Source organism: Diceros bicornis, chromosome 15, assembly GCF_020826845.1.
Source record: "Diceros bicornis minor isolate mBicDic1 chromosome 15, mDicBic1.mat.cur, whole genome shotgun sequence".
Classification (NCBI taxonomy): Eukaryota; Metazoa; Chordata; class Mammalia; order Perissodactyla; family Rhinocerotidae; genus Diceros; species Diceros bicornis.
In genome coordinates, this window is record NC_080754.1 from 52,971,056 (window position 1) to 52,983,191 (window position 12,136).

The 12,136-nt window shown below is 38.3% G+C and overlaps 1 protein-coding gene across 1 annotated transcript in view; it reads right to left on the minus strand.

Moving 5' to 3' along the window:
- The window catches only part of LOC131414611 (EGF-like and EMI domain-containing protein 1), a 457,413-nt gene that overhangs the window by 81,119 nt on the left and 364,158 nt on the right, over positions 1-12,136 (minus strand).

Below are 12,136 nucleotides of genomic sequence, written 5' to 3' on the forward strand. Positions count from 1 at the left end.
GGTCTTGATTGTCATGTCCATAGTTATATACTTGTTTTATGACTGGAGAGATGTTCCCTGAAAAGCTTTCAATGTCAAAGTTCAAACTCATTTCCTGCCTATCTCCTTACATTTGGCTCAAACTCAAACTAGAACTTGGGTCTAGTTTGTGGGTGCCACCTCTGCCTTGCCTTCAGAGCTATAATTCTCAGAATTTGTATGTATCTGTTTATGATTCACTATTCAGCTTGAACTTCTGAACAGTGACCCCAGCCCTTGCACTCAGGTTCTGTGTCTTACTCTTTGGCCTTATCCTCTGATTGAAAATGACACCCTTGATTCTCACCGCAGCTTTGCTCTCAACTCTCATTAATAACTATATACATATATCCTGTCTTTGTGAAGTCGCCACTTGGCATCCAGCTCTAGGCTCTGTGAAGCTCTAGGTAGTCTTCTCACTCTTGTGGTGTGGAGGCCAGTGTTTGTCCTCCTGACATGCTGTGTTTCCCTTGTGCCTTGGCACTGACAGCGAGACTTGGGATTTCAGAGAACTAACATGCAAACCATCCAACTGAATGGCAGATTCATATCTTTGCTACACCTAGGGCTTAAAATATTGTCCGTGATATTTTTGCTAGAAGCCAAGTGATAAATCTAGGATTGAATTTAGTTAGTTTTAATGCATTTTTATTCCATCTACTTCCAAAGATAATTTGAGGCAGTATACATATCTATAACAGAACCACTAAAGCTAAGGTTTAAAAAGATGGACTCGGGCTGGCCCGGTGGCATAATGGTTAAGTTCACACGTTCCACTTTGGCGCCCCTGGATTCGGGGGTTTGGATCCCAGGCACGGACCTACACACCACTCATCAAGTCATGCTGTGGCGGCATCCCACATACAAAATAGAGGAAGACTGGCAACAGATGTTAGCTCAGGGACAGTCTTCCTCACCAAAAAAAACAAAAAAGGCAGACAAAAGCATAAAAATAATCATTGCAGCAAAACAAGAAATATGCTATGAAGTGGGGTAGAGATAGCTAAATTAGGAGTACAGGTTAAGTAGAGGCCCTGCAACTAAGCCTTCAACTTAGTGCTGGGTTTCCCGGGAGCCAAAGCCATGCATTACATAATTCCTCTTATCTCATAAGAAGAAGCAGATCGTAAGAGAGACAAAATGCTCTTACTTCTAAACAAAGCATAATTTATTGCAAAGATCTTCGTATTTTAAACTCTGAATGAATATAGAGACATTTAATAAATTTAAACACTTTATTTCAGTCACATGCCAGGTACTGAGGATACAAAAGAGAATAAAGTCTAATGGGAGAGGCAGATGAGAAGAGAAATCTCTATAATCCATTGTGAGAGGTTTTTTCTTAGATATGTGCCCTTGGCTCTATGTGGTGGTATAATATAATATTTCACAAATGCTGTCATGACCTGGTTTTGAAGTCATGGCTCAAAACTCTCAGTTCCCCTTGGCAGACAGTTTGCTAAGCCCCCACCCCAACTACTTCCCTTATCAGGCTCTAACATTCCTGAGTTATGATACATATACACCCGATGGCCAACGGACCCCAGATATCTAACACCCAGGGATGGCCCCTTCTTCCCTGGGCTTGTGGAATACTTCACAATACCCAATCCCAGGAAGACGTTGAACTCAGCCTAACCCCACCCCACTTGCCATATATAAGCCGCCTCCTACAGTTCCAGCTTGCTGTCTTGGATGTAACCCAAAGTGTAGCCCTGTGGCACTGTCATTTGGAGCTGTAAGTAACAAAGAGTTCTGCCATATCTATCTGAGTGTCTTTATGTTGTGTCCCACCATCAAAAGAGTTTTTAAATCTTATAAAACAGGTAGCAAATTTGGTTTATAAGTATGGGAGTAAACCTGGGAAGTCTTCTCAGAAGAGGTGATTCCAAACCGAGCCTTGAAAGACAAGTAGGAGTTAGGTGAAGAGAAGTGGGGAAGGGGAGAATATGAAGAGAGAAGGGCAAGTATCGACTTGCATCCAAACCAAAGGACAAGCATGCACAGAAGCAGGGTGTGTTTGACAGATGGAGCGCTAAGAGGAAAGGTGTGAGGATGCGGAATCTTCTGGTACACCCAGGGAACTGCAAATTTTCAGTGTGTCTGAACCTGGAGTATGAAGTACAAAGTAGAAATATGTCAGGTGAGACAAAAGTAACCAAGAGTCAGACCTTAAAGCATTCTGTAAGCCATAGTGAGGGTTTTGGCTTAATCCTAAAAGCTATGTAGAGGCAATAAAGGGTTTTAAACACAGCAAAATAATTATTTAAATTACATTTTCAGAAGATGCTTCTGGAAGTAGTTTAGACATAGATTGAAGGGGCAAGTATGGAGGATGACACTAGTTAAGATTCAATTGCAATAAACCTTTCTGTAAGAGATTAAGAGAAGCCTGAACGAAAGCTGTAATAGTGGAGACAGCTCTTTGGCGGATATTATGGGGTAGAGCCCATTGGTCTTACTGGGAAACTAGATGTGTAGAGTCAGAGAGAGGAGGAGCCATGAGGGACTCCACCTGTACTAGACTGGCCTGGAGAATAGGTCTCCTGAGCTGTTGCCACTCGCTAAGATGGGGGAATACAAGAGAATAGGAAAGTGGGGGTGGGGTAGAAAGGAAGATATATCAAATTTTAGGTCCACTGAGTTTCCGACGCTGAAGGCATCATCAATGAGGAGCTCAGGCAGTAGCTGGATCTATGGGTCAAGAGAACAAGGAGAGTGATGATTTAGGGACATTGATTTGGACATCATTCATTTCTAGCTAATTGTAGTAGGTAATGCTTTGCAAGTGGAAAAGATCCCACTGGAGGGAGTGGAGAAAAGCCAAAGTCAGAACTCTAAAGATCATCAAAATTTTGGAGGTAGGCAGAGTGAAAAGACTACATGAAAGAGGTTGAGTCATCATAGAGATGGGAGAGACCCAGGAGAAAGTTGTGTCCTACAATCCAAGGAGCAGAGAAGGAAGGAGAGGTCGTTACTTTTAAGACATTCATCAGAATGACTGAAAAGCGCTCCTTGAGCTTAACAGTGGATAATTTATGGATAACCCTGGCAAAGCTAGTTTTAGGGAGGAATTTTGTTTTAAGATAGAGAGAAAGAGATTGATGATAGAGGAGAGAGAAGGATATGATATTAGGAGGAAGGCTCTAGGGCAAGGGCAGGATGCCTTAGCCTGAAATAACAGCAGAGCACTTGTCCTGTGAGTGAAGAGCAAAGCAGACAGAGCTGGGGGTTAATACCAACGTTTCTAGATGAGAGTAAAAGTTGGGAGAACTTTAGCTGAGGATTTCCAGTTTCTCTGCAAAATAAAAGCCATGCATTCAGGAATATATTATGAAATCATTGAATTCCCCCCCAAAATTGTCTCTGTTATTGTTGTTGTTAGAAAATGCAAACTCTGAAACCATGTGGCTCTTTCCTTGTCAGCAGCTAGAAAACTATACTGGGATAGTAGATTTGGGTTTAAGTTGCATGCTCATATCTGGTATTTGCAAGCACTTAATCCTTCTGCTTCTTTTAGATGTAGGCAGTACTATTTCATGTTTAATGTCTTTTTGCACTTTGTACCCTGTGAAAATGCATAAGTTGCCTGAAGCTTGCTGCCTCCAGGGCTTTCGGAAACAGGAAGACATAAATTTTCAACCCAGTGATAAATGAGAATGGGAGTATTTTACCATACAGTGAAAATATAGTTGTGAATATTGTTTCAAAACTCCAAAAGCACTGAAAAAGTGAAAGAGGGAGTTGTTAAAAGAATCAATGAATGTATGTGTGCTAAAATCCTAGCAACGAAGATGTCCAATGGAAGCCATCTGATCACCAAAGCCCTTTACAGTGTCCGACCCTCCATAATTTCATTTAGTTCTATGACTACAGCCAACTGCAGGTATGGAACTGATATTTACAATATTAGGTAATATTTACTGAGTGCTTGCTCAGGGTCAGGCACTGCACTAACGATTTCTCTTGTACTGTAACTTTTCCTCTCTACCCCCTACACATGGAGAAACTGAGTTATTGAACAGTTAAGTGACAAGCTCAAAGTCACACAGCTTGTATATGGGATAACTATGTGGCAAAGTTAATATTGTTACCTTGAAAAAGGGGCAACATTTTTTTCCAAGATATGCTACTCTCAGATTAGCATTATTTTTCTCACATTCCTAATCTCATGCTATATTTTCATAAATTAATACTTTAAAGCTTAAATCTTGTACTTCTAGTTGCACATCATTTAGAATCTCCCATTCTAAGTATCTCTGTGCATTGACTGGGTGCTCTGATCATGGGAAAATAAGGTAAGAGTAGATACATAATAATTATAAATTATTGATTCAAGCTATCATTTTTATTGAGCATCTACTATGTGTCAGGTACTGTTTTAATCTTTTCATATTTAAGTTCATCCTACACAGTGGATATTCTGTAATGTACTATTAAATTATTTAGGAAGTAAAAAATTATTTAGTGCTTAATACTAGGGTTTTATTATTTGACATAATCTTACTTTTAAAAATATTTTACTTTTAAATAAATATATTATTTATTTAAATATTTTACTTATTAAATAAAATATTAATAAAAATATTTTACAAGTGGAACTAGAAAAAAATCCTAGAGATTATTCTGAAGGGAGATATATGAAGATACTTTCCACATAGAGAGAAAGAAGAAAAGAAAAGGCAACTGGCAGGTATGAAGACCACTGTGCTAATGTTTCATTGTGTCTTTTTTTGTTTTATTTTAACTTCATCATACTATTCAGTTCAAGGAAAATTCTTATCACTCCTCAGTCTTTGGAAGGACCTCCCTTGTTTTATTGTGCACATTCAGCCCCAGAGTCCACTCACAATCTCCCCCATTCCCCATAGGCAACCATTCTAGTGTATTAAATACATTCCTCTTTATGAGGTATGTGCCCTTGTACAGTATATAATATTGATTTTTGTGAATTATTATCCTGGTTTTATTTTATCTATATGATACAGATAGAGAGATAGAGACAGAGAGGATATGGACTCTGAAGATCAGAGACTGAGAAACGGCCAAGATCGCACCACTCCTACACGATGCAGGGGAATTCAGAGCTCAGTCTGTCTCTGTCTGAAAGCGTCACTCTTACCTTCCTAAGTGCGCAAACTGTAGAAAAAAGGAAGACTTCTAAATGCATTCCTAAAATCCATTAGTTGGAAAAAGGCTTGGATTGGGTTAATAACCAATATTCTGGATGAAAACTGGAGAAGTTCATGATTTTTTGCAAGGCCACAGATTGAGGACGAGGAGGGCAGAGGGAAAGTGTTCCTTAAACTCAATTTTTGGGAATTAAATTTATCATCTACCACACAAAAGGGATTAATATAGCGAGGGCGGCGAATCTGATAATGACTGAAAGATGCCATGAACCTGACAAACTAAACAATTTTTTTAACCTGACATAGCCCTATTCAAGACATCAGCTGTCATCTGAAATGAATTCGCTTTCTAATTTGTCTTCATAAATAATGCAATTAATTGAAAGGTAGTTACAATGAAAGTCTTTAACCTCTTTCATCTCCAATTTGAGAGCAATCTCTTTGCATTCCCTGGAAAGAATCTTCCATTCCTTTTATCAAATAAAACTTAGACATCACTGATCAGAACACTGAGACCAAAAACAAAAGAATCCATTGTGTGAAGACCATCACATCTAATGGTTTTCTCAATCTTTTTTTTCTAGGTTTAGCATTATCTTAAAATGTGAAAGGCATAAAAATCTGATATAAGAAAATTTATTCAAGCTCATAATTTTACTAGGCTATCTTTATTTAATCAAGCTTCTAGGTTGTATATCTAGTCTCTTCTTGCCACCTAACTTCTACTTATTTGGAATTAAAATATGCCTCTGACTCTAGTATGTTGCACACTTAATCACAAAGGAAAATCTTTGGTTTACAGCTTACCTGTAGGTAACCTTTCTTCTTCCATTTTTTCTGCCACATTTAGTGAGAATAAAAAGAAGCCACTGAACAAAAACAGATCCTGACCATTCCCAACAACTGGAAATGAAGAATTCTAAAAGACTAAATAATTAAATCTTGTTTATCTGAGGTTTCTCCACGCAGACATCAGTGACTCCATTTGTTTATTTGTGAATGCAGATGTTAATAAACCTATGTGCTGAAAGCATGAAAGAGAGGTAAGGGAACTACGCAAGCATTAATACCTTCAATCATTTAATTTATCTCACCCCTTTGGGAATGTCAATTTCAACAAATATAGCAGGGGAAGGACATGATTATAAATGGAGATTTGAGCTGAGCATGTGTCACAAAGTTGGTATTAAAAAGAGAAATTCAAGAAAGATTTTGTGAAGTATATCAAAGTATAGCTAAAACCTTACAAGTTACTTAAAATGCAATTACACAGCTAAATACAGAAAATTTGGGTAATATAAATTATTTTGCTATCTAGCCCCTGGCTCTTAAAAAATATCCACTGGCAATAGAAGGAGCTTAGTCTACCCTATCATTGCTTATATTTAGTAATAGCTACTAAAGTTTGCCTCTCAACAATGAGAAAATCACCAAATAAAAGCTATCAAAGGAAAATATATTTTGTAATAGAGAATAATGGCAAAGGTCCAAAAGCTAGAAATACGGCAACAAGTTTGAGTATGTCCCCAACAAGTAAATCCACCTGGGTAAAGTCCTTATATCTTTCTGTTCTAATAATAGCTAATATGTAATTAATACTTGCCAGATATTTTACAGGTAGTGACTTATGACTAAAAGTAGAAGAGCAAAACGGAGATAGACTATAAAAGTGTATGTAAAAGAGAACAGATGAGTAAATGAGTCTGCTCAAGCCGCCATAACAAAATACCACAGACTAGGCGGCTTAATCAACAGATATTTATTTTCTCACGGTTCTGGAGGCTGGACAGTCCAAGATCAAGGTTCCAGCAGGTTTTGCTTTCTGGTGAAAGCTCTCTTCCTGCCTTAGATGGCCACCTTCTAGCTTGATCGTCCTATGGCAGAGAGAGGGAGCAAGCTCTCTGGTGTCTCTTCTCACAGGAGCACTAATCCCATCATGAGCGTTCCACTCTCAGGAGCTCATCTAAACCTAGTGATCTCCCACGGCCCCATCTCCAAATACCATCACATTGGGACTTAGGGTTTCAACATGTGAATTTGGGAGGACACAATTCAGTCCATAGCAAGGGGAGAATAAGATGATCAAAAGTCAGAACACTGGTAACCAGAATGTAACTATAGAGAGGGGACAAAGGTGGAAATCGTGCTGTCGGGAAGTCAAGAGGAAGATTTAGAAAATGAGTGGTTAATAGTGTCAGAGGCCATCAGGAAAGGCATGGGACAGACTTGAAGCTGACAATTAGGAGGTCATCAGTGTCTTTCATTTGGTCTGAAGCCCACTTGCACACATATAAAACTATATGTTACACTGTGTAATTAAGGCAACACAAAATTATATGGTATCAGAGGAAAAAGAGAAAATGCCTTTGGCTGGGGTAACCAGAGAACACTTAACAGGCCAATTGATATTCAACATGGAACATGGTAAGCAGAGTTTTCACAAGCAGAGACTTGGGGGTGAGAGAGAGTCTAGGGTGAGTAAAGTAAGGTGTGGAAGTGGAAAAGGGCAAAGCTTACTTAGAGAATTGAAAGTAGCCAGTTTTGTTGGAGCACATCATAGAAATGTAGGCGAGAAGTGGTAAATTTGCATTTATACGCTGATAATATAAGGTGGATTTCTTTCATCAATAGCTGTTATGAAAATACATTGTTTTAACCCTCAGCTTTATTTACTAAAATAGAACATATGAATTTCATTTCACAGTACCTTTATAATTTTTCTTAGTCTCTTTTTTTATATTTATCAGGAATTACTTTAAAGCATTTGATCAAGAGTGAAATTAGCCAGGTTTTCCTGAAAACAATTTTTGTCTTTTTCAGAGTGAAAGTTACTGGATCTCTTTGGCATTCAGATATCTTATCTCTAAGATAGAAGTCTGGGCTAGATTATTCCTTAGATTCCTCCAAGATCTGATTCTATGATATAGAAAACTGTATTTTCACAAAAGCAACAAAGCATAATTTTTTTTCAATAAAAAACATGCAAGTTACGAACTCATTTTTATTAAACTGGATATCAATCAAACGTGGCAAGAATTCCATTTTGTCTGCTTTCCTATGCTGCATCTGTGTCCTTCCAGCACCCAGGTGTAGTTGGTTTCAGTTGCTGTGATCCTCCTCACACGTGGGACATCGCCTCATGTGCATCTCAGGGGTGGTCACAGTGGGCCAGAACTGTGCTACTCAAGGAGAGCGACCCAGACCCCTGGCCTGGAATCCCATTACAAAGGAGGGTATAGGGAGAAGCAGTCACTCACCAGCCTTGCCTCAGACTCTATGACAGTATCGTGAGACTGTATCATGATATAACAGTATCATGAAATCCTCCCATGTAGACACCTTTTTTTTAATTGATGTTTTAATAGTTTTTAACATTGTGAAATTTTGAGTTGTACATTTTTGTGTGTCCATCACCATAGATATGTCTCCCTTCACCACTCTGCCCACCCCCCACCCCCCACCCCCCCTTGCCCCTGGTAACCACAATACAGTTTTCTCTGTCCATGTGTTGGTTTATATTCCACATATGAGTGAGATCATACAGTGTTTGTCTTTCTCTTTCTGGTTTACTTCACTTAACATAATACCCTCCAGCCCATCCATGTTGTTGAAAATGGGACAATTTTGTCTTTTTTTTATGGCTGAGTAGTATTCCATTATATATATATACCACATTTTCTTGATCCAATCGTCAATCAAGGGACACTTAGGTTGCTTCCACTTCTTGGCTATAGTGAATAATGCTGCAATGAACATAGGGGTGCATAAGCCTCTTTGGATTGTTGATTTCAGGTTCATTGGATAGATTCCCAGTAGTGGGATGGCTGGATCATAGGGCATCTCTATTTTTAATTCTTTGAGAAATCTCCATACTGTTTTCCATAGAGGCTGCACCAGTTTGCATTCCCACCAGCTGTGTATGAGGGTTCCTGTTTCTCCACATCCTCTCCAACATTTGTTGTTTTTTGTCTTGGTGATTATAGCCATTCTAACGGGCATGAGGTGATATCTTAGTGTTGTTTTGATTTGCATTTCCCTGATGATTAATGATGTTGAATATCTTTTCATGTGCCTATTGGCCATCTGTATATCTGCTTTGGAGAAGTGTGTAGACATCTTTTTAAGAAGTGCCATCATAAGGACAAAAATATACCTGGGATATTTTGAGGTGTCATAGATGCCTTTAGGAATCTGATGAAAATAATAGGCCCTTGCCCCCAGAAAAATGACTTGCATTCCAAAAATCTGCAGACAAATTCAGGGGCTCAAACTGAGGTCCACTGAGGCCAAGATCCCCAGTTTTACTGGGGTCACATTGTATCAGCAGTCCACGCAAACCTTTATGGGGAGCCAAGTGGCCCGAACACACATACTTTCTGCCTCTCTAGCCAGCTCTTATGGACCCCTTCTCTTCCACCACTTCATGCAACTTTCTCATTCTGGCAGAGGCTGACTAGTTATTGCTGGCCATGTATCACCACAAGTGCACAGCCCTTAGGGAGGGGATGCTTGCTTAAATGAAGTCATCTGAAACTCTGTGTGTCTGGGAGTGCAAGGAGCTTACTTTACTGTAGCTATGATTAAGAGAAAGTGCAAAAAGTACCAGAGGCTCTAATTCAAAAAGTCACACTAGCCCAGGCCTATGACTAGAATGGGGCAAAAGAAGGAAAAGAAGGTAAGGAGGGAGGAAGAAATGGAGGCAATTAATCTCAAGTGCTCCAAAGTAGTGGAATCATAAAATTCCGTAACTCCATCCTCTCTTCTGTGACTCTACCATGGGTCTCAATGAATTTCTGTATATTACAATTGCCTGGTAAGCATCAACCACCATTCTCAATCTCCCGCCAGGCAAAAATCCCAAAGGGAAAGTGACCTAATTTGATTTTCCTGTTTTTAAAAATACCTGACCTTTCCTACAATATAAGTCAAAATACAAATCAACATGAAACTCAGTTCTCTACAGTAAACCTTTTCTTTCAAAACAAGTAAGCAAACAAACAGTTCTTGTCCTCAAACTTGCAATGTTTGTATTTAAATACAAAGTGCTTAAATTCTTCTTGAGCTCATTTTAACAAGACTGCTGTAATCATGCCAACTGAGATTCTTTTTTTTTTTTTGAGGAAGATTGGCCCTGAGCTAACATCTGTTGCGAATCTTCCTCTTTTTTCCCCCTTTTTTCTCCCCAAAGCTCCAGTAGACAGTTGCATGTCATAGTTGTCCATCCTTCTAGTTGCTCTATGTGGGATGCTACCCCAGCATGGCTTGATGAGCAGTGCATAGGTCCGTGCCCAGGGTCCGAACGGGTGAACCCTGAGCTGCCAAAGAGGAGGACGTGAACCCAATCGCTATGCCACCAGGCTAGCTCCTCAACTGAGATTTTTAAGACCATTCTTTGAAACCAAAAATTCCACGTCGGCATGTAGAAAGACATCAAAATTTCCACAAAGGTCAAGTGCTGGGTTGTCAGTCCAGCACTTGTGGAGAATGACATCCTAGGGCTTAATGTTTTAAATTGATTGCAATCATGAAATCCATGTTTCTCATTAGCTTGGTTTGATCCTCATATATATATATATATATATACACACACATATGTAATTTAATTTTTACACTATGTTGAAATTCTGCACAAGGAGAAGATCAGCACGTGTAGCTGTAAGTATGCTATTGCCATAGCGTCCATGTCTTTGTACAATAAGAATTGGCTTTTAAGAAACAGAAACAGAAAAGATAAACCATAATATCCTTATCCAACTTCACTTTTGACCTGATATCATTAAAACCAAAATCGTAAAATTCAAAGGCACTGGTGGTGAGGAATAAGGAAAGAGCTTAAAGATTTTACTAAGAAATAGCTAAAAACTGCCAGAGTTTAGGAAATTAATTATATCTGTAAATATAATTTAGTTGGTTACTAGAGTGTTTATTTTGCCTTATCACAAAGACCAGATATCATAGATTTATATAAATCACTACTTTGCAAAATATTTTTATATCAGACACAAAAATTCATCAGCTCAACCTTTACTGATAAATACCACATCTGCATGTATCGATAAGCCTGCTGCTCGTAAATACCCTGTGACTGAGAGAAGTTACAGTGGCAGTTTAAGGATATTATCAGCTGAAGACCTTATAAGTTGGGGATGGGAATGGGAAAGAGATGCCTGTTGCTAAAATCAGTAATCCTGCAAAAAGAGGAGGATATTTGGATTACATAAATATGCATGTGCTGCTGTCCCGCCACTTGTGCCTTCTGTAGATACGATCATTACGACATCGAGTTCCCTGGATACTATAGGGTAACTTCTATCTGTATCTTCACTTGACTTTGGAAAAGTTCTTTTTTTTTTGCTCTCAGAACCTCCATTTTTCTCATATAACACTCAGATCTACAATTATGAGATCTTTACCTGTTTCCCTTGGCCTTCTCTCACTTCCTATAAGACATGTTAAGAAAAAGAAAGAGGGAGTATATGTCATGAAATTAGGTGAAATTTGCTGATTTCTATTCCAAGTTTTGTAATTACAGAATACTTATAAAATGCTAATAATTTTGAGTGGATGGACTAGTTAACAAGCCCTATATAAATTAAACCAGCAATTAAACTGTGCTGTACAAGGTGCCACTTTTTCAATATAATAAATATTTTTACAAGAGACTTGGAGATGGAATTAGAATGTGCTTGATGCTATTTGAGGATCATCATTCAACGAAAAAACTTTTACATACATTACTTTGTTTAAAACAAAAAAGCTTTTATAAATCATACAGGGAGCACAATATTTTTCAAGTTTATTCTATTTTTTCCTGTGCATATACTCATTTTAGGAAATTTATAAAATTCAGAAACATACAACAAAGACTTAAAATAATAATACTACCACCCAAAACTGATATTTAAAAACATTCTGTATACAGTAAGTATATAGTAACCTTAGATTTAATGAGTGTAATTTTAACTATTCTTGAGCAACCCTAAACT